Source organism: Anolis carolinensis, chromosome 1, assembly GCF_035594765.1.
Source record: "Anolis carolinensis isolate JA03-04 chromosome 1, rAnoCar3.1.pri, whole genome shotgun sequence".
Taxonomy (NCBI): Eukaryota; Metazoa; Chordata; class Lepidosauria; order Squamata; family Dactyloidae; genus Anolis; species Anolis carolinensis.
In genome coordinates this window covers 203,858,827-203,881,696 of record NC_085841.1, presented here as the reverse complement: position 1 = coordinate 203,881,696, position 22,870 = coordinate 203,858,827, and positions in this window count along the sequence as shown.

The following is a 22,870-nucleotide window of genomic DNA, read 5'->3' as shown; positions in this document are numbered from 1 at the left end:
TTTTCAGGGCTTTTCTAAAACTCAAAAGGGTTGGGGCTTGCCGTATTTCTCTGGGGAGGGTGTTCCACAGCCGGGGAGCCACCACCGAGAAGGCCCTGTCCCTCGTCCCCACCAGCCGTGCCTGTGAGGCAGGCGGGACCGAGAGCAGGGCCTCTCCAGATGACCTTAGGGATCTTCCTGGCTCATAGGAGGAGATACGTTCGGACAAGTAGATTGGGCCAGAACCGTTTAGGGCTTTATAGGTCAAAACCAGCACTTTGAATTGGGCTCGGTAGCATATCGGCAGCCAGTGGAGCTGGCTAAGTAGGGAGGTGGTACGCTCCCTATAAGCCGCCCCAGTTATTAATCTGGCTGCCGCCCGTTGTACTAATTGGAGCTTCCGGGCTGTCTTCAAAGGCAACCCCACGTAGAGAGCGTTGCAGTAGTCCAAACGGGATGTAACCAGAGCGTGGACCACCGTGGCCAAGTCAGACCTCCCAAGGAACGGGCGCAGCTGGCGCACAAGTCTTAGTTGTGCAAAGGCTCCCCTGGCCACCGCCGAGACCTGGGGCTCCAGGCTCAGCGATGAGTCCAGGAGAACCCCCAGACTGCGAACCTGTGTCTTCAGGGGGAGTGCGACCCCGTCCAACACAGGCTGTAACCCAGTACCCTGTTCAGCCTTGCGACTGACCAGGAGGACCTCTGTCTTGTCTGGATTCAGTTTCAATTTGTTCGCCCTCATCCAGTCCGACACAGAGGCCAGACACCGGTTCAGGACCTGAACAGCCTCCTTAGTGACAGGTGGGAAGGAGTGACAGAGCTGGACATCATCTGCGTACAGATGACACCGAACCCCGAAACTCCTGATGACCTCTCCCAGCGGCTTCATGTATATGTTGAACAACATGGGGGACAGTACTGAACCCTGCGGGACCCCACAAGTCAATGGTTGTGGGGCCGAGCAGGTGTCCCCCAATGACACCATCTGGGAACGCCCCTCCAGGAAGGACCGGAGCCACTGCAAAACAGTACCTCCGAGACCCATCCCGGCAAGGCGCCCCAGAAGGATACCGTGATCGACGGTATCGAAGGCCGCTGAGAGGTCCAGCAGAACCAGCAGGGACACACTCCCCCTGTCCAGTTCCCGGCGTAGATCATCGACTAAGGCGACCAAGGCAGTCTCGGTACCATGCCCCGGCCTGAAACCAGACTGCGCCGGATCTAGAAAATCAGTGTCAACCAAGAATGCCTGGAGTTGTGCGGCCACCACACGTTCCAGGACCTTGCCCAAAAAGGGGAGATTGGAAATAGGCCGATAGCTATCCAATTGAGTGGGGTCCAGTGATGGCTTCTTCAACAGCGGTTTGATCACAGCCAATTTAAGGCTCGCTGGAAATATGCCTTCCCGATTAATAGGCTTTTCCTTAATCTCTCCTTATTATCCAACATATTCGCTTATCCAACGTTCTGCCGGCCCGTTTACATTGGATAAGCGAGACTCTGTTGTATATAGTTTTGCTTGACAATGTTACTTTTGTGGAACTACAACTACCTGGATTCATGTAATCAGTAATTTATTTATTTACGGTACTTTTACCCTGCCTTTCTCAACTCTGGAGGGGACTCAAGGTGGCTTAAGACTTCTCCTATGGCTATGCTGCCTGAGGGACTCTAGGGATAAAATGAATGGAGATTCCAATGACAAAGGACTTTTCATTGGGATCTTTAAAAATGTGTTTTATTTTAGTGTGTGGTGCTATTAATTTCAAATGAAGAAAGCAGACAAGGCGCACTCAAGGTTATAGAGTAAGATTATCATTAGATCTCATACGTTCATAGAGTTGGTGGGGTTTTGTAGATTATCTCATCCACCACCTGTTTGAGTTGTTTCCTGGAGCAAGGAACAGCCAGAAAAATTATCAAGTTGCTCTAAAGGTAAAGGTTTCCCCTGACGTTAAGTCCAGTCATGTCTGACTCTGGGGGTTGGTGCTCATCTCCATTTCTAAGCCGAAGAGCCGGCGTTGTCCGTAGACACCTCCAAGGTCATGTGGCTGGCATGACTTCATGGAGCGCCGTTACCTTCCCGTCGGAGTGGTACCTATTGATCTACTCACATTGGCATGTTTTCGAACTGCTAGGTTGGCAGGAGCTGGAGCTAACAGCGGCCGCTCCCGCCGCTCCCGGGGTTTGAACCTGGGACCTGTCTCATAACAATTATGAGATAGAAGTACATCTTGAATCAGAAACTCATCATGAGAGTCCCTCATGATCCATGCCACTAAGGAAGTCCAAAGGTGGAGATGATCGCCCATATCAACAAAATAGTTCTCAAAAGGATACTAGGGTGGCAAGGTCATCACAGATATTCCCTTTTCTTATAAGATTTCATTTGGTTTTGAGAGTAAATGCTTAGACACTAATAAGTAGCAGGCTGCATATAAGTTGAATAATGAGGCCCAGCGGGAGGAAAGGAAGTGAGCCAAATAGGGATTGGCTGTCTTTAATTTAGGGGAGGGAAAACTGTGGCTCTTTACATGTTTATCAACTATTACGTCTTCCATCATTCTTCACACTGGGTCAAACTAGTAAGGTCATAGGCTCCTCATCCCTACCTTAGGAAAAGGTAAAGGTTTTCCCCTGACATTAATTCTAGTCATGTCCGACTCTGAGGGTCGGTGCTCATCTCCATTTCTAAGCTGAAGAGCCGGCATTGTCCATAGACACCTTCAAGGTCATGTGGCCAGCATGACTGCATGGAGGGACATTACCTTCCCGCCACAGCAGTACCTACTGATCTACCCACATTTGCATGTTTTTGAATGGCTAGGTTGGTAATAGCTGATGCTAACAGCGGGAGCTCACCCTGTTCTCCAGATTCGAACCACTGACCTTTTGGTCAATAAGTTCAGCCCTGCTGTGCCATCAGGGATTCCCTATCCTTATCTTAATATGTAATTAAACATGTAGAGGTTTAAACTAGAAATAAGCAAATCCAATGTTCTCATAAGATTAGAAAAAAAAATCCTTGGCTGGTTGTAATGCTAAAGTTTCTTTCAGGGTAGAAAAAGAAAGCCGTAGCAAGAGGTCAGATTTGAAGAAAGCCGTAGCAAGAGGTCAGATTTACATTTTTAAAAGATTGTGATGCTCAAAATATCCACTTTAGGATTGTTTCTCCCCAAAAATTAGAAGATAGAGTTTGAAGTTTTGACATCTGGAAAAAAAATCTGACCTGTCACTCCAGGTTATTTCTCTCCAAAATAAATTAATCCTTTAACTTCCATTCAAGGCATAAATGCATTTATCTTTTACAGCGTATTAGTGATGAATATAAATTCCATTTGTTGCCACGCTCACATTTTAAGAGAGCAAGTCACTGCAAATAAGACTTTAAACACCTTCCTCTTCACTATTCCCATTTCCATATTGCACAGACAGTCTCACTTTTGTCTGGTAGAGAAAGTAATGCAAATGACTGTCTCAGTTTTGGTCCAGAAATAGATTGCACAGCAACGAACGTAGGAAGCATACCCACTGCCACCAGCTCTTGGTCTTTGTAAAACTTTCGGAATTTTCATTTAAAGTATTTCCCACAAAGAGGTGTGGATTGTGTTGCTATCTAGATGTTGTTAGATTGTGAGTCCCATCAGCCCCAGGCACTATCGTGGTGATGAATTTGGGAAGGCATATAGATGGCCACACAATCCATATCCTATGGCAAAGCATGTCCCACCTCAGGGAGCATCTGCACTGTAGAAGGAATGCATATTGACTTGACAGTAATGGTCTTTAGACTTTGCCAAATGACCTCATCAAATGTGCCACTAGAATTGCATGACAAGTGGTGCCTATTGGGGGGCTTGGGAAACCCGCCACCCCATATGCGACATCACCTGACTTACCGGTTGCCACATCCACAGGGGAAGCCTTGGTTGCCTGGCTTCCCTCCATTGATCTCAATGGAACATGAGAGTTCTCCTGTGTTGCCACCACAGTGGCATAGGCCGATTGAACTTTCCTTTTGCGATGGAACTCCGCCAGAAGTAGTTTGACGCTGGTGGGCTCCGTTGCAAAAGAGAAGATAAATTGGATTGTGCCACCGATTTGGACCCTGTCTGATGGGGTCGAAAGGGAACTGGTGCCTTAGCAAACTAAAAAAAATCTTAGGATTCTGGAGCATTGAGCCATAGCAGTTAAAGCAATGTCAAACTCCATTAATTTGTGGAATCCAACTCTCCAAGGTCAGCATTCAAGTAGCTGGTTAATGCTCTTACACATGTCCCATACCTTTCCTATGGATACATCTATATTACGGATTGATGATGATAAATGGAAGCTCTTACGTGTGCCCGCGATCCGGAGTCATCCGCAGAACAATAACATGCCACTCAGGTTTGCAAAAAAAAAAAAATACAGGAAGTTTACAAATTCCAAGAGATTAAAAAACAGTAATATTTACAATGGTCCCTCTGATGCTTCAGAGAAGAATACAGTCCTGATTCTTCACCTTCTTTTCAAAGCAGCAAACAGGCCTCAAAATAGCAAGGCCTGTTTCCATCTGCTGCCTGCCAGCACAGGAGAAGGGAGTCCTGCTGACCCACCTCTGGCCCTGCTACTCTGGGGTAAGGAGGAAAGGAAGAGAGTGGAGGAAGCCCTTAAAAACTCCTGCTTCTGGACTCTTCTTGCTGTTTCCATCTGCTGCCTGCCAGCACAGGAGAAGGGAGTCCTGCTGACCCACCTCTGGCCCTGCTACTCTGGGGTAAGGAGGAAAGGAAGAGAGTGGAGGAAGCCATCGGACTGGGAGGCTGCCTTCACTGGAGTCATCGCCTGCCACCTCAGAGCTTGGACAGCTTTCGTCGGACTGAATGCTCCCCATTGGAGATTTTTAGATTCGCATATGGATATTGCTGTACTTGTCTAAAGAGTGTCCCTTATTAGATTTAATGTGTCGCCACCACTTGGCTTTCTCCCCATTTTTGTTTCTTACCTATCCCTTTTAAACCTATGTTTTTAGCAGTGTGAGTCAATTGAGTATACTTAACTCACATTGTTATAATTGCTCTGAGTAATTAGTGCCTTGGTGCCTTTATTCAGGACTGGGTTGTGTAGAAGAAGGAGGGTCTGGCTAGAAGAGTAGAGTAGTAGAGTTGTAGTAGAGAATGAGTCAGACAGATGCACACAGGAACCACGATCTATCCCAGTTATGCCACCTCATGGGTAGATCGTTTAGCCTCGTCCTCTCTCAGCTCGTAACAGTGAATGAGAAATTAGATCATCTCCTCAAAGGAATTTTGTTACTGGTAAACACCACTAGACTACAGGATGTTCCTGGGGAGGATAATAATAATACTGGTTATGATCTAAAGGAGGCCAGTTGTCCTTCAGATTTGGTGGGAGAGGTAGAACTTGGGCTCCAAAAGGGTAGTAAGGAGCTAAGATTAGAAAATGACGAGGTTGAGGGAGGGGATGATTTGTTTGTTGATCAAACTGTTCAAAGGAGGGAAGGTATGGATCTAGATTTGGCAGCGGTGAAGCCGATAACTAATTCTCCGTTGGAAGGGGATTTCTCTCCTCCATACGCAGAGGATTACTATGAACATCTTGTACAGACGAAACAGCTGGCTTTTCAAATTGAAGACTCTATATTGAACAGGGGTAGATGGACCTCAGAAAGAGTGATTCAGAGGTCCTTGGGTCAAATTCTTTCAAGGAGCCTGACGACAGTCAAGCTAAAGATGATCACTTGGCTCCATAAGAGCTATCAATCATATGATCGCTCTTTACGCCTTATCTTCACTTTTGAGGATAAGTCTATAACAGAGGAATTATGGGCCCTTAGGTTCCGGCTGCTCTCATGGGGCATTACCATTAGAAGAGTATTTGTGGACCCCGTGATTCGCCCTTTGGTGGCCAACCTATCTTTACACACTCAACCATCTGTTAGGCCCAGAGATAATAGGATGTGTAGTCCTCAGCATAGGCTCCCCCTTTAGAAAAGTCTCAATTAGAGACTCTGGCTCAATCATTTTCCTTACCAGACCAGCAACTTTCACCCTCTTCAACCTCACTACGTTTTTCCAGTAGGCCCCATTTATCCCCTTCTTTTGAAGTAAAGTTAGATGGTGTGTCTAGTAACCTTTTGGATCCAGGGAGCTGACTAGATTCTCTTAAGGATGCTCCAATTGAGCCAGACTCCTTGGGGGGTGGGGAACAGGCGGGGGGTGGCTCCATCGAGGTCGTGTGGGGGAGGAGGAGGAATTGCCGTCAACGAATTTCCAGGGAGAAGCGCAACAGGGTTTTTGCGACCCTGGAGAAGGATAGGTGTGGTAGCCTCCATGGTAGCCCCTCCCGGCTGAAGGTCCTGCTGTTTAATGCCAGATCCGTCAAAGGTAAATCATCTATTATCCAGGATCTAATCATGGATGAACATGCGGATCTGGCCTGCATCACCGAAACCTGGTTGGATGATCTGGGTGGGGTTAGTCTTACCCAGCTTTGTCCTCCAGGTTTCGGGGTGCATCAGCAGGCCAGGCCAGGAGGGCGGGGAGGTGGGGTTGCGGTGGTCTTTCGGCAGTCCATCGCCTTGGTCAGATGCGCCGTTCCGCAATCTGCTGGGTTTGAGTGTCTCCACTTGAAGGTGGGTACCCGGGACAGTTTGGGGATTCTGCTGGTGTACCGTCCACCCCGCGACACAGCAGTCTCCCTGCCTGAGCTAGCAGAGGTGGTTTCTAGCGTGGTGTTGGGTTCCCAGCACCTGTTGGTGCTGGGCGACTTCAACATTCACGCTGAGACCACCTTGACAGGTGCAGCTCAGGAATTCATGGCCGCCATGACGACCATGGGTCTGTCCCAAATAATATCGGGTCCCACTCATCAAGCTGGACATACACTCGACCTGGTTTTTGTTGCGGGCGACGGTTTGGTCGGAATGGAAGAGCAAATTATTCTTCCATTGTCATGGTCCGACCACTATCTGATCAGTTTAAGACTAACCGTCTCTTCCAACCTCCGCAGGGGTGGTGGACCAATTAAGATGGTCCGCCCCAGGAGACTTATGGATCCTGAGAGATTCCTGAGGTCTCTTGGGGATCTGTCTACCATGGAAGCTGACGATTCTGTCGATGCCCTGGTCACTCGTTATAATGGCGAGTTGTCCAGGGCAATAGACACGATCGCTCCTGAGCGTCCCCTCTCACTGCGTGGAGTTGCCCCAGCTCCCTGGTTTACTGGGGAGCTGGCGGAGATGAAACGTGCGAGAAGGAGACTAGAGTGCCGCTGGCGGACAACTCGTGACGTATCTGACCGAGCACGGTCTAGAGCCGCTATTAGGGCCTATTCCGCGGCGTTGCGGGCAGCCAGGAAAGTTTTCTCGACTGCCCGCATCGCGTCTGCAACAAATAGATCTTCAGAGTTGTTTCGAGTTGTTGGGGAGCTCCTCCACCCTCCTCAGGTCGGGGGAGCACCCGACATCTCGTCAACTCGGTGTAGCGAGTTCGCTCACCATTTTGCAGACAAAGTCGCTCAGATTCGTTCCGACTTAGACGCCGGCCTTGATGCATTGCCAGGTGAGGTAACCGAGGCATCTGTCTGTTCGATCTTGTGGGATTCATTTCAGCTTGTGCAGCCTGATGATGTGGACAAGATTCTTGGAGCGGTGAGGGCAACCACCTGTGCCCTTGACCCTTGCCCATCTTGGCTCTTAAAACAAGCCAGTGGAGGGCTAGTTGATTGGTTTGTGAGAATAATCAATGCCTCTTTGGAGCAGGGCATATTTCCATCTGGCCTAAAACAAGCTGTGGTGAGGCCTGTTTTGAAGAAAGCCTCCTTGGTAGTTACTAACCTCAGTAACTACAGACAAATCTCTAACCTTCCATTCTTGGGCAAGGTCTTGGAGCGGGTGGTTGCTTCCCAGCTCCAGGGATTCTTGGAAGATACGGATTTTCTGGACCAATCGCAGTCTGGTTTCAGACCTGGCTACAGTACCGAGACGGCTTTGGTCGCCTTGGTGGATGACCTCCGCAGAGAGCTGGACAGGGGGAGTGTGACCCTGCTGGTTCTCTTGGACATCTCAGCGGCTTTCGATACCATCAACCATGGTATCCTTCTGGGACGTCTCTCTGGGATGGGCCTTGGGGGTGCTGTTTTGCAGTGGCTCCAGTCCTTCTTGGAGGGTCGTTCCCAGATGGTGAAGCTGGGGGACACCTGCTCGGACCCCTGGCCATTGACCTGTGGGGTCCCGCAAGGTTCCATTTTGTCCCCCATGCTTTTTAATATCTACATGAAACCGCTGGGTGAGGTCATCCGGAGTTTTGGAGTGCGGTGCCATCTCTACGCGGATGACACCCAACTCTACTACTCCTTTTCACCTAATTCCAAGGAAGCCCCTCGGATACTGGACCAGTGTCTGGCCGCTGTATTGGCCTGGATGAGGGCGAACAAGCTGAAGCTCAATCCTGACAAGACAGAGGTCCTCCAGGTCAGTCATATGTCTGATCGGGGTATTGGGTGGCAACCTGTGCTTGACGGGGTCGCACTCCCCCTGAAGGCGCAGGTCCGCAGTTTGGGGGTCCTCCTGGACTCTGCGCTGACACTTGAGGCCCAGGTGTCGGCCGTGGCTGGGAGGGCCTTTGCACAACTAAAACTTGTGCGCCAGCTGCGACCGTACCTCGAGAAGTCAGATCTGACCATGGTGGTCCATGCCTTAGTTACCTCTAGACTGGATTACTGCAATGCGCTCTACGTGGGGCTGCCTTTGAAGACGGCTCGGAAACTACAACTAGTACAACGATCGGCAGCCAGGTTTCTAACTGGGGCAGATTACAACGATGCTGTTTAAAGAGCTCCACTGGCTGCCATTTATTTTCCGAGCCCAATTCAAGGTGCAGGTTATCACCTACAAAGCCCTAGCTTTGGGACCCACCTACCTTCGAGACCGCATTTCCCCCTATGAACCCGCACGACCTCTTCGCTCGTCGGGGGAGGCCCTCCTCTCGCTTCCACCAACTTCGCAGTTGTGGTTGGTGGGGATGAGGGAGAGGGCCTTCTCCGCCGTGGCCCCCCGGCTGTGGAACTCGCTCCCCAGGGAGATTAGGCAGGCCCCTACCCTACTTTCTTTCAGGAAGAGCCTGAAAACTTGGCTATTCCAGAAGGCCTTCGTTGACTGATCCTTGTGGGATCATGTTATTTACCTATTAAGCAGTAGACCCTCTGGATTGTTTTTAGGATTCTTTCAGCACTTTAAGTATTACACCTGCTGTATAATTATCCTTCCCTGATAACTTGATATTGCTTTGCACCTTGGCCTGGATCTTTTGACCCAAATCGGGATTTTAATATTATTGTGTATATTGACTTTTATGACTGTTTTTTAATCATGTTGAAGTTTTACTGCTCAGTTAAATGTTTTATCTGATTTGTGCTGTCGTGTCTGGGCATGGCCCCATGTAAGCCGCCCCGAGTCCCTCTGGGGAGATGGGGCGGGATATAAGAATAAAATTATTATTATTATTAAGGCCTCTCTGAGTACACTGCTCTCTTCACCAGCAGTACTGAGTCAGCACTGAAAAACTTGTCCAAACTGGTTCTGCAGCAGCAGAACAGAAACGGCATCAAACCAATCCCCAGGTCTTTGCAGGCTCAGCCAATTGGCTTCATGCACTTCATTTTCCAATGGACACACACAGTACAGTGCCTTTGCAAACCATGACAATCTACACTATGGAATGAATGCATTTTGAGACCACATTAGCTGCCATGGCTCAATGTTATGGAATCTTGGTACAGTAGAGTCTCACTTATCCAACGTTCTGGATTATCCAACGCATTTTTGTAGTCAATGTTTCAATATATTGTGATATTTTGGTGCTAAATTCGTAAATACAGTAATTACTACATAGCATTAATGTGTAATGAACTACTTTTTCTGTCAAATTTGTTGTATAACATGATGTTTTGGTGCTTAATTTGTAAAATCATAACCTATTTTGATGTTTAATAGGCTTTTTCTTAATCTCTCCTTATTATCCAACATATTCACTTATCCAACATTCTGCCGGCCCATTTATGTTGGATAAGTGAGACTCTACTGTATTTGTAGTCTGGTGAAATACCAGTGCTCTTTGCCAGGGAATTTATTCTCTTCCCAGTTATATTCGGGGCGGAGGGTGCAAAGGGCCAAAGAGCTCCAAGCCGTGAGTCATAAAGGATATTGTAAAGCTACAACTCTCAGATTCCATGGCAGCTAAAGTAGTCTCAAATGGCATTCGTTCTAGAGTGTAAATACACCCAATAAAAAACAAAATGGAATCCAAAGAATCTGGAGCTACAGTTTGGACTGCAGTTCACAGAAGCCATTCTGACGGAGGCATCCTAGCAGCTGAGGTTGCAAAGTAACATTTTGAAGTTTTGGAAGAGCTCTGTGCAGCTGAGGTGACAGAGGATGACATTTGGGATCTAATGAATAAAATGGAGAATTAACAATTTACTACTGCTGGATTGCATTCAGCCAACCATTTTGAGAGTACTCAAATGTGAAATTACTAAACATTAAACTGAGCATTAAAACTAGCCTCTTTACCAGAAGATGGAAAGACTGCTAAATGCATGCCCATATAATAAAAAGGACACAGGCTGGGGGATGGAGGGATGTGGGAAAGTAGAAACCTGTCTCCCTACCCTGTGACCTATATCAACTGGCAGAAAGCACTAGATCAAACATATAGAACTAGGTGTGCCCGGCCACGCATTGTTGTGGCAAAGTATGGTGGTATGGGAAATAAAGTATTGAGGAATTGGTGGTAGTTAAGGTAAAGGGTAAAGGTTTTCCCCTGACATTAAGTCCATTATAAATGGGTTATATAGCTGTGTGGAAGGGCCTTGAGACTACACTGCCATATAATCCAGTTAAAATCAGATAATCTGTATTTTATAGGCAGTGTGGAAGAGGCCTAAGTGAGGCCCAACTCTGCTGTCCCCTGGGCTGAGTGGGTTGGTAGGAAACCAAGTGGGCAGAGCTTAGCCTTCTAACTGGCAGCAATTGGATAAAAAACAATTATTCCTTTCCCTCTAATTAGGACTTTATTTTTCTTTTCTTTTTGTTGTATGAACGTAGGGGCATGGATGAAGGGTTATGCTGCCAAGTTTAGTGTTTCTGGAATGTGTAGTTTTGTTGTTTTGTCCTAGGCCGAAATTTCATTACCCTTTTATATATATAGATAACTTTCTTCACTGAAGAAATATTTTAATCACTTCTGCCAATAGGAGTCGGGGCTTTCTAATATCTGAGAATTATTTGATGTTGTGTATATCAAGGTGGAGAGGAACTGGCATTCAACCAAAATAAATCTGAAGAACAGATATATTCCTAGACACACCAATATGCCCAGTTAAACATGTATTAATTTTGCCTTTTTGGGGTATTGGTGACAGCTCATGGGAAAGAAAAACAAAAGCTCAAGTTGAGTGTTAGACCAGTAGACTTTGAGGACTCTAGTCATTTCAGTGAATTATATCGGAAGAATTGGCACATGTTCGGGGTGCATTATATGGAGCAGGAGAGAACAGGAATTGTGTAGTATTTTGAGTATTGGACTATGATTCTGGAGACCAGGGGCTTCATCACACTAGAGATTGGATCAACTTTAAATCCACTTTAGGGAGGGGGCTTTAAACAGCTCAGCCAGATAGACCCTGAACCTCACCAAACTACAAACTCCAGAATTTTGGAGGAGGCAGAAACCAGATTTAAAGTGGATAAATGCTCAAGTGTGATCAGGCCCCAGGGCTTGATTCCCCACTTGGCCATGGAAACTTGCTGGGTGAGCTACACCCAGAAAAACCCTTAGAGTTGCCATAGTTTGGAAATTAAAAGGTAAAGATTTCCCCTGATGTTAAGTCCAGTCATGTCTGACTCTGGGGGTTGGTGCTCATCTCCATTTCTTAGCCAAAGAGCTGGCGTTGTCCGTAGACACCTCCAAGGTCATGTGGCCGGCATGACTGCATGGAGTGCCATTTGGAAATTTCTTGGGCCCAATATGATGCAGGCCTTGCAACCACTTCACCATAGAAACTATGCTGGATATGAGAGCATAGAACAGCACAACTGAAAACTAAAGGCAGAAATGAAAGATTCATCAACAGCGGGTGTCAGAGGAAAATGATGCTGAGTATCTGTTTTCAGAAACAAAGCTCAATTAATGTTGTGTCAAAGGATTACACAAAATCGGTTTGTCATGATCTGCACACTTAGTTGTACACAGCAGGGGTTTTTGGCAAGATGGTTTCTTGTAAGGTTCTTTTGACTCCTCGGAGGAACCAGCACTCTCTTTAAGCAGAAGGAAGCACCCCAGAGACACATGCTTTGAACAATAATGTGTTTTGACATGTGCTATGAAGAGGCAGTTCTCTGCCAAGTGATAAATATGGATAGTTTGAAACAGACATCTTTACATCTGTGTTTGTTATGGATGTCACTATGATTTGTACCCCTCAATTCCTTCCTCGATTAATGCCAGTACTTAAATGAAGTCTTCTGGTCTTTATGGACCACGTAGAAACCAACACAGTATGATGGATTGAGCGTTGGACTATGATACTGGAGGTCAGCATCTGAATCCCTGCTCAGCCTGGAAACCCATTGGGTGACCTTAGGCAAATCACACTCTCTTAGCATCAGATTCTATCGTGTGTCCGACATTTTGTGCCCATTTAATCATGCATTCCTTTATCAGTTCTAGTTCAATTTCTGGAGTTTAAACCTGCTGCTGCTCAGTCGTTTAGTCATCTCCGACTCTTCGTGACCTCATGGACCAGTCCACGGCAGAGCTCCCTGTCGGCCGTCACTGCCCCCAGTTCCTTCAAGGTCAAGCCAGTCACTTCAAGGATACTGTCCATCCATCTTGCCCTTGGTCGGCCTCTCTTCTTTTTTCCTTACATTTTCCCCAGCATCGTGAACTTTTCCAAGCTTTCCTGTCTCCTCATGATGTGGCAAAATACTTCATCTTTGCCTCCAATATCCTTCCCTCCAGTGAACAGCCGGGCATTATTTCCTGGAGGATGGACTGGTTGCATCTTCATGCCTAGTAAATTAAAAGAAATGATTTTAAGATGGTTTGCACTATTTCTTGCAAGTGTGGTTTGTGTAAATATCAATCTTTTTTATAATTGAAAATGAAATCAACCATAGGAGAACAGTTATCGTGTCCAATGTTTTAATTTATGCTTGACTGTGACCTCCTTATAATTCAAGTGAAAGGCAGACAGGGACAGGAATTCATTTGGTCCAACTGTCCTAATTTGACAGGCATATTACCAACTAATTCTTTGTCCTCTATCGTTAGAGCCAGTGGTTTGAAACTTTTTTTTAGCAAATCATGAAGAGTAGTTCCATAATGCAAAATATGTTAGAAAGCAGGCTCCATCGATAAACTTCAGTGGACACTCATGGGGATTTGGTTAACCAGTTAAAATTCATAAATAAACCAGTTAAAAAAAAACTGAATTTTTTTTTGGGGGGGAGGTTGAACCTCTACCCCCCCTTGACTACAGTCCTGCTTGTGGGCCTTCAAATTGTTTCGAGTTTATAGTGATCTTAAGGTGACTCCATCGTGGTTTCCTTGGCAGAAATGGATCGTCATTGCCTTCCAATGAGGCTGAAAGAATGCTAGTTGCCCAAGATTACCCCGTGGGTTTCCATGACTGAGTGAACCCTGGTATTTAGAGTTGTAGTCTAGTGGTCAAATCACTGCATAATGCACGGCTCTCAATGATAATACTCTCTCCATCACATTATTACAATCTTTATGATTTAAAAAATACTGCATTTCGACTCATCACACCATGGAAAACTGCCTCTTCCCAATCCATTTGAATTCCTCTCTACTTACTTAAAAATACTCTGTTTCTGTGATGTTTTGCAAAGAGATTCCAACAGATTATTGACAGAATGGGGCAAATGTCATGTGATAGGACCTGTTCGGAATTGTGTTCAAAGAGTCTCAGAAACTTAGCATATCCCAATATGATCAGGTCCTGAGCAGCTATGAATGCTCTAGACAAAATCCTGAAGTATAAAAATATACCATTGAATACTAAAGTTAGAATTGTCCATGCCATTGTTTTGCCCTAGTCAATATATGTTTGTGAAAGCTGAACAGTGAAGAAAGCTGGTAAGAAGAAAATTAACTCATTTGAAATGTGAATGCTGAAGAAGAATTCTCTGGACTGCTAAAATACAGTAGAAATAAATGCGTCTTAGTGCAAAGTAGACTTGAATGCTGTCTAGAAAGCAAGAAGATAAAGCTGGGACTATTGTACTTTGGCCACATCACTAGATGAAACAATAATGCTTGATAAGCAGAAGGCAGTAGGAAAAGAAGACCACATTTCAGTTGGACAGGGTCAATCAAGAAAACCATTTCCTTGAGTCTGCAAGACCTGTACAGGACTGTTGATAAATAATGACTCTGGCTCCTTCTAAATTGCCATATAATTCAGATTATCTAAGCAGATGCAGTTCCCTCACTTATCACGGGGGTTACGTTCCAGGACCACCCGCAATAAGTGAAAATCTGCAAAGTAGGGACACTATATTTATTTAAATATTTATACCTTATATTTAGTAGTTAGATGGCCTTTTTCTTCTTCACAAGCCCGTTTTGCACTGTAGTTTGGTGAGGTGGGCAGCAATTTGGCAGAGAAGGCTGAAACCTGCAACGCCCAGGTCAATGAAGCCTTCCCGGAAGAGGAGGCGGGGTGAGATCGCATGCACGAAAGGCAGGCACCGCCATGGCCTAGTCCTCCATGAGTTGCTTTATGTTGTTTAATTGGTTAGTTTGATAGATAGATACCACTTTTGATTGGATAGCATTAAGGTTCAAGGCATTCTGAGAGTGCCTTCGACCACAAAAAAAACCCTGTGAAACAGTGAGGGAGCAAAAAGTGAACCACGAAGTAGTGAGGGAGATGTGTAATCCATATTATCTGTTTTAAACTTGTTTGTATGAGTCTACACTGTTATATAATCCAGTTCAAAACAGATAATGTGGATTTTATATGGATGTGTAGAAGGGGCCTTAGAGATTTCTTGTGCATAGGGTTGCCATAAGTTGAAGTGGACTTGATGGCAGTTAACAAAGACAACAAAAATGAGCCACGTGACAACTGCCCTGATTCCTCCTCCCCCAATCCTTGGGCTGTTCTCTTGGCATTATTCCAGGAGGAGGGTGGGTCAGGCAGTTGCCAAGTGTACTTCAAAGGGCTCTCAGCTGCTATGTGCCTTCCTCGCCCATCTTTTTGGCATAAGGATGCAGCCGGCTACTGTGTCCTTATCCCAAGAGGGCTGTGACAGTGCGAGTGGCACCATCTATATGTGGAACTGTACGTTGCAAAATTTGAATTGTTGTATCATGCCTGATTTTGCCTTTTTACCTTGTAAAATACCCTGTATTTATAGCTGTCAATCAATGTTGTTTGCACCAGTTATTTGCTCCCTCAGCTCAATTGTTTGGCTCCACCTCTTCCTGGAGTAGGACAGTGCTTCCTTTTTTCATTCCACCATCAAGCTTTCTACCAGATGGAAGTGAGAGAGACTTAGCTCTAAAAGCCCTTGATTAAGTTACCTTTCAGCACCAATTCTGAGGTTCTTACCCTTATGCTTCATGTTCAGGGCCAACCTGGATGACGTTGAGGAGTCTCAAGTGCCTTCAAATCAGTTTTTTGGTACCAGAGGAAGACTCTGTCTTCAAACATAGGCCATTTGAACTGAGGCTGAAGATTGCTCTGGCATTCACAGCCATTGAGAAAAAGGGACCTGGAAAAGCTTCTTAGCTGCAAAGCTCCATGGAGTTAAAACAACCAGAGACTGTAATGTTTATTTACCTTTACCCCTTTGAAACTTCCATCTTATTGCCTTAAAGGAATAACCCTTTGTGAACAATAAAACCAGTTTTGAGTTATCTACAGTGTTTTGGTCCTTGGGAGTTCCAGTTTCCCTAAAGGAGGGCAAGAAGCAATCCCCTGGGGAAAGATGTCATGTCCATGCCTCTTTCACTAAGAGTTATAGCCCCAGGCGTGACGGCACAAGGGCAGGGAAAATGAGGATGGCCTGAGGTAAGCGCCTAGGGTGCCGCATCTAGTCCCCAGGCCTTAGTTTGCCCATGCCTAGTTTAGATATACTCCAGGGGTGACAAACATGTGGCCCTCCAGGTGTTTTGGACTTAAGCTCCCAGAGTTCCTGGCCATTGCATAAACTGGCTAGGGTTTCTGGGAATTGGAGTCCCAAACATCTGGAGGGCCATATGTTTGACACCTCTTATCTGCTTCAATAACACTATGTAAGAAAATAGAAAAAAATCTGTTTGAAAGTGTTATTTCCTGTTTAATTGTGCGGCACTTACTTTGAAAGTACCACACAGAAACTTCATTTTTGTGGCTGCCACAAACTATGTTGAATTGGATGAAACTCAGTGAGCTATTCATTGAAAAACTACAGCTAAATGTGCTGCAGGATGTCCAGGTTTTTTCCCCATGTTCCATGTTTTCCACTTTTTCCATGTTTATGATAGAATCAATTAGGAAATGACATTTATAACCCAGGAGCAAAAATTGTGTTACATACTGTAATCTAACCACCCCAAATGAAAAGAGATCGAAACTCTGAAAAATATAGAAGGCATACTGTCCAAAATGTAACTGGTCAAAAACTAATACATATCTAGCCAGTACATGATATCAGAAGGTGGTTAAGAAAGCAGACATTATTAATGAAGAAGACAAGGCTGCAAGTAGGAGGAAGAGAGAGAAACTGAGAGATTTAAAAATGCAGTTAAAATGAGAAGGTGAGGTATAGATTAGGATTGTCCCTGCTATATTGAACTTGAGTGGTATAGGAAGACTCAGCTAAGGAGGATATTCAGAAACTCTTACTATTAAGAAAGATAAAAACGAGGAGACTCTTTAACTCTAAACTGAATGCTTTACACTGATTTCTTCTGCCTGGAAGGCAACCACAAGTGAGCTGCACTTTACAGTGCACGATTAGGCAATTCCTTGAAGGATCTTTTAAAAAATGGCAGAATTGCAAATCCTGGATTTTATTGTTTTCCCATATGATAGTAATTTATCTGAACTTTTTATTCTCCCATCTCATATTTAAGAAAATGGTATGCTATTACTCACAGCTAGGGACTCAAAAAGGAGAGAGAATATCAGACAAATTGCTAGCAATGCTCTAATAATTCTGGTGCAGCAGCATTTCTCGGCACAGCTTTGGTACAAAACTGAGGTAAGGCATTTCACAACACATTTCACAACTATCAGAACCCAAAGTAGTTGCCCTTCTGAAGTAGTGGTGTTACCCCTTCTTATGATATTAGAATGATATAAGTTAGATCTTATTTGTTGTAAAAAAAATAAATCAGTTGGGATTCTCTTGGGATTCTGTTTCAATATAGCTCTCAGCTACACTTGCTGCTGGGTATGTTGTGTTATTGTTCACAGCAAAATACAGTTCATTGGCACTGGGATACATCTTCATGGCTGATTAGTAACTGGGGAGGGTTCTCTTGGGTACCATTTGCCTGTTCTGCAGCTGGAAAAAAGGAAATTATATAATCCTCCCAGACATCAAATGTACTCGCTATTCCTTTTTCCTGGCTGCTGGATAGTGCCCATCAAAGTGTAAAACACTCTAAACATATAAACAATCAAAACATGCTTCAATAAAACATATTTAAAAACATATAAAATGCAGAGTCATGATCTTATACTTATCCATAATCGTTTCCAAAATCCATAGACCATTATTCAAGTTGTTAAAGTCTCATTCTGCAATTCCCTATTCACCAAATGCCTAAAAATCCAGGTCTTACTTTTTAAAAAATCCCAGGAGGGATGGGGCCTGGCTGATGTCACTAGGGAGGGAGTTCCATAGCCGAGGGGCCACCACTGAGAAAGCCTTGGCTCTTGTCCCTATCAAACGTGCTTGTGAAGAGGTTGGGACTGAGAGCAGGGCCTCCCTAGCCGAGCTCTTGTAGGCTCATAGAGGGTGATGTAATCAGACAGGTAACTTCAACCAGAACCGTTTAGGGCTTTATAGGACAAAGCCAGCACTTTGCATTGGGCCTGGTAGCAAATTGGCAGCCAGTGAAGCTGATGCAACGGGGTTGTACGCTTCCTGTACGTCACTCCATTTAGAAACTGGACAAGGAGATACTAAATACCTCCTTCCACAATGACAAAAGACTCATGTTGGCTGATATTATTGGAGCATGACATAAGATTCTGACTATTGGACTATGACTCTGGAAACCAGGGTTTTGAATCCCGATTTGGCCATGAAAACCCACTTGGTGACTCTGGACAAGTCACACACTTTCAGTCCTAGAAAATCCTGCGATAGATTTGCCTTTGGGTTGCCATAAATTGGAAATGACTTGAAGGCAGACAACAACCTTAATGCCTGTGTGTTATGTCACCAGCAGAATGTCAGAGTAATTTACGCAGCGCAGCAGTAGTTGGATGGAATCAGAATGAAGATACATCCGAGATGATGGTAAAACTATATACAAGTTTTACTGAAAGCAGTAATAAAGACAAATAGACTTGCAGACACAGGACTCAGCAGACAGCACTCAACACAGAACAGAACTGATGCAATCAGTAATGCATACACACACTTGTGTCTGGACACTCCCCAGTTCCAGCCACACATCAAGGTCAGCACAGCTTCTCAGCAATTAACTCTTTCCAGACTATAATACACTCTGGATGATGCAATCAGTATGCAATACAGGCAAGACACAAATTTCATTTAAACACTACCAATACACAAATACTCGCTGTTATTTCTAATGAGGTATTTCCATAGTATCTCCATCAGCTATTAATGACTGAACAAATAATTTAGGATGTACCTATATACTCATGTATAACTATTGAAATGTCACTTAAAATCAACCCAAAAAACCTAGGTTGACTTATACAATGTGAAAACTGTACCTTAACTTTCATCAAAAAAGGAACCTTATCTTCTTGGAGTAGAGTGGCAAAAGGCAAGAGGGAGAACTGAAAAGAAGCATTGAACCTCCTCTACTCTCTCAGTACTGGTGTCACTGCTTCTGGCCTTTTTGAATGCTAGGGTGGAGAAATGGTGGCTTCCTGGAGCAGCATTGGTGCTTTCCCCTAAGCATGGAATTATCTTGGACTTATCCAGGAATCATTTCAAAATCCACATTTTTAGTCCCTAAACTTGTCCTCGACTTCTACATGAGGTTGATTTCTACTTGAGTATATATGGTATTTTTTTAAAAAATAAAAACAACCCACTAACTCACATTGAAAAACTCACTAGTGAAGTTACTGAACAATCCCCACTGGACATGAAAAAGAAATCTGATGAAGAAAAATAGCCACATCGCATTATTGTGCACAATCTCTCCACCATCCAGACAATGAATTGCCCAAGAAGCTCCCTTTTTCATTTGGGGTATAGCCTATCTATGATGCAAAAGACTGAAAATTGAGCTCAAGGGTTTCGACAGTGTTGGAGAAAGCAACCCGAGCTTTGCTCCAATGACAGTAAGTGGTTCTGGTGAATGAATTGGAGGAATAACACTCTTCGGCAGACAGGTGGAAATTGCCTCCGAGATGATTGGCTAGAATTGATATTGTCAATTTGTTCGTCCCATGGCTTTCGAGAGAGAGCACAAAACACCTCCAGCTTCCACAGAGCTGACAGAGAGGTATGCTTCACCTAAGTGGCATCCGAATACAAATAAATTGGATACCACTTAGAGACCCCAAAAGCCATAGAACGAGCGGAACAGCTAGATGAAAGGCTAGCCCCACTGAAAGTGACAGCACTATTTTCTTTCCTGGGCTGAGATAATAGGAAAAGAAGAAGATGAGAGAATTTTTAATGGCTCAAAGTTGAGGGGAAGACAGAGAGAGAGAGAGAGAGAGAGAGAGAGAGAGAGAGAGAGATGGCAGACAAGAGAAAATGGAGGATTCTGACTTCCGGTGTGGGAATGATGGCGGTAGGACGGCAGCTGTGAGAGCTCTCACAGCCACAGCACCTCGGAAAGACCAGGAGAGTGTTTACTCCCTCCTTTCAACGACGGATTGAAGTCGGAAAGGTTGCGAACCCAAAGGGGATCAACCGATGACCTAAGAATTGCCTTCCTCTCAAAGGGAGGTGATCAAAGGTCCGGTAAAGTTCCCCACAGGGTAGCAGGCCACCGAGAAGCTACCTGGGATCTAATCCTTCAGGACTACTACCAGCCGCCCACATTTTAAAACAACACACCCGACGCTGAATCAAAAGTGAGTAAGAAATTCTATCTCTATAAAGGGAAAACCCATATCAAAACATTAGTAACATATGGAACATTGGAATGTGAACAGTAACTAATCTTAAGGGTGGGAAGGCAAGCTGCCAAGCACCGTGGAATAAGTGAGACAAACTGCTTGTAAATACAAAAAGAGTAATAAATCTGTCGCTCATAACTCAAGAAGTACCAGCACCCTTTGAAGCAGGACTGACCCTGAAGGAAGCAAACAGTCAAAAAGTGCTGGTTAGTAGCTGTGAAGCTGGGAAGGACGTGTGGGAGGAGGACGGAGAAACAGGGTTGGAGCGTCAGAAAGCTGATGCAACTCTGAAGGCGACCAAGTAACTGGACGAAGCAGGAAGGTGAGAGAGTGCATGCTCAGAGTTCTGGGGTGAAGTCATTGCCAGGAGAAGGGAAGGAAAATCAACAGGCACAGGGAGTGTAGCCAAGGCGTGCCATAAAGGAGTGACTGCAGCAAACTGTATGGAGGAGAGACAGAGCTAGAGGATGTAAGAAGACGTAAACAGGACAGACTCAAGAGATACTAAACGGAACTTAATGAGGGTGTAGATGAGGATGGTGTAAAAGGACCATAGAGCCAGTAAAGTACAGAAAAGAACCCAGACATATAGGAATTGTAAGATTCTACGAGATTTAAAGAATTACAAAGTGGATCCTTGCAGGAACTACAAAGATAGCCAAAGACGGATAGAGTACATAGGACTCAGAGAAACTATATGGAGTAACTATCAGATTCAACCCAGGGAAGAAGAATAACCATAGAAGAAATAAGGACATCCCACCTCCAGTTAGTAGAGGAATGTGAAGGTAAAACTGAATTTCATATAATCTCATATAAGGACACTTTGCCACTAAAGTGAACATTATAATAGAATATTAATCAACAGGCCACCAAACAAGAAGACAATTCCTTTATATATTTTGGGCTTTTTTTAACATATGACAATCAATTAAATCCCAATTGACTACAGATAAACAATAATCAATTGTTCAACTGTTCAATTCAGTTAGGAATGTGCAGTGATCTATAGCCAAACCTCAGTTAGCTTCTCCCAGCCCAGCAAGAGCAGTTATAAGAATATTGCCTGCCAGCTCCTGAGGCAGAGCTTCAAAGTACTGCAGCTGTGTTGCAATTGTACTAGGATTCTCTTTCCATCCCTATAGCCTTGCCCTCAGTTCCCGTAATAATCAATTGTTTGTAATTAATTAAAAGCAATATAGTAACTGACTTGCAGATAAAGCTAGCAAGATAGATAGATTTTGATCAAATAAATCTATTAGATTAGGCTGTCTGTAAATAGGACCTTACTACAAAAAGAATAATGGCAAATTTAAAAATGAAAGGAGACAAGGAGGAAAGGAAGTTAAGCTTCAACACTACAAGAAGACCCTCACTGCAAGAGGAATTTACATTGAAAGACGTTATGAAGGAACTGCAACGCCTTCCCGAAAAACAGGACCAACTCCAAGAACAGATGTATGATATGAGACAGAAATTAACAGATGACCTAAGTGAAGTGAGAAACGACATGTCAAAACTGAAACAAGATATGGGGAATCTACAACAAGAAATGAGAGATATGAAAATAGAAAGACAGCAAATGATGGACCAACAGAAAAAACAGGCAGCAAAACTTGACAAAATAACAGAAATAGAAGAAAAAAACTCAAAACTGGAGAATATGCAAGAAAAGTTAGAACAACAAGTAATGGAATTTCAATTAAGATATCGAAATGTAGAGGAAGACCCCAAGGAAGACATCAAACAAATAATCATACAAATAACAGCAAATTTAATGGAATGCACTACCAAGGAAATGGAGGAGAAGGTTGACCGGGTTTATAGAATATCAACAAGTTACATGAGGCGTCACAAGGTGGTACGTGATGTTATAGTGCACTTCACAAAGAAATCAATAAGGGACGAAATCTTAAAGGCCAGTAACAAAGCACCAATAGTATACCAAAGAAGGAGAGTTGCGATCCTGAAAGAAATACCTCTGACTACTCTAGCAAAGAGAAAGAAGTACATGTTTTTAACTGAAGAACTTAAGAGACTGCAAATCAAATTTCGCTGGGAAAGAACAGAGGGGATTATGGCAACATATAAAGGAGAGCGATTTTGGCTAACCACTGAAGAGAAAGCTAGAGATTTCTACAAGAGACTAAAAAAGGATTCATTGGATAACAAGACCCCAAGTAAAGGAATTCCAAGCAAACGGCTCAGAGATGAATCGCCAGAACAATTGGGAATACAATATGGTGTAGGTGTGTTGGACCTGGGAACCATCGAAGAAGAGGAGGAAGTGGATAAGGATCAAAAGACAGAAGAAGAGGAAAGAAGTTGAAGATGGACTGGAGTTTGAGATGCTACTCAAACAATGTCAATGGACTAAATTGCCCCCAGAAAAGAAATAAAATTTTCTCACAATTGAAGAAGCAGAAGTATGATGTGATTGCCCTACAGGAATCTCATATTTCCCAAAGATTTGTAGCACTACTATCCCAAAAAGCACTAGGAAAGGAATACTATTCGGCAGCACCAGATA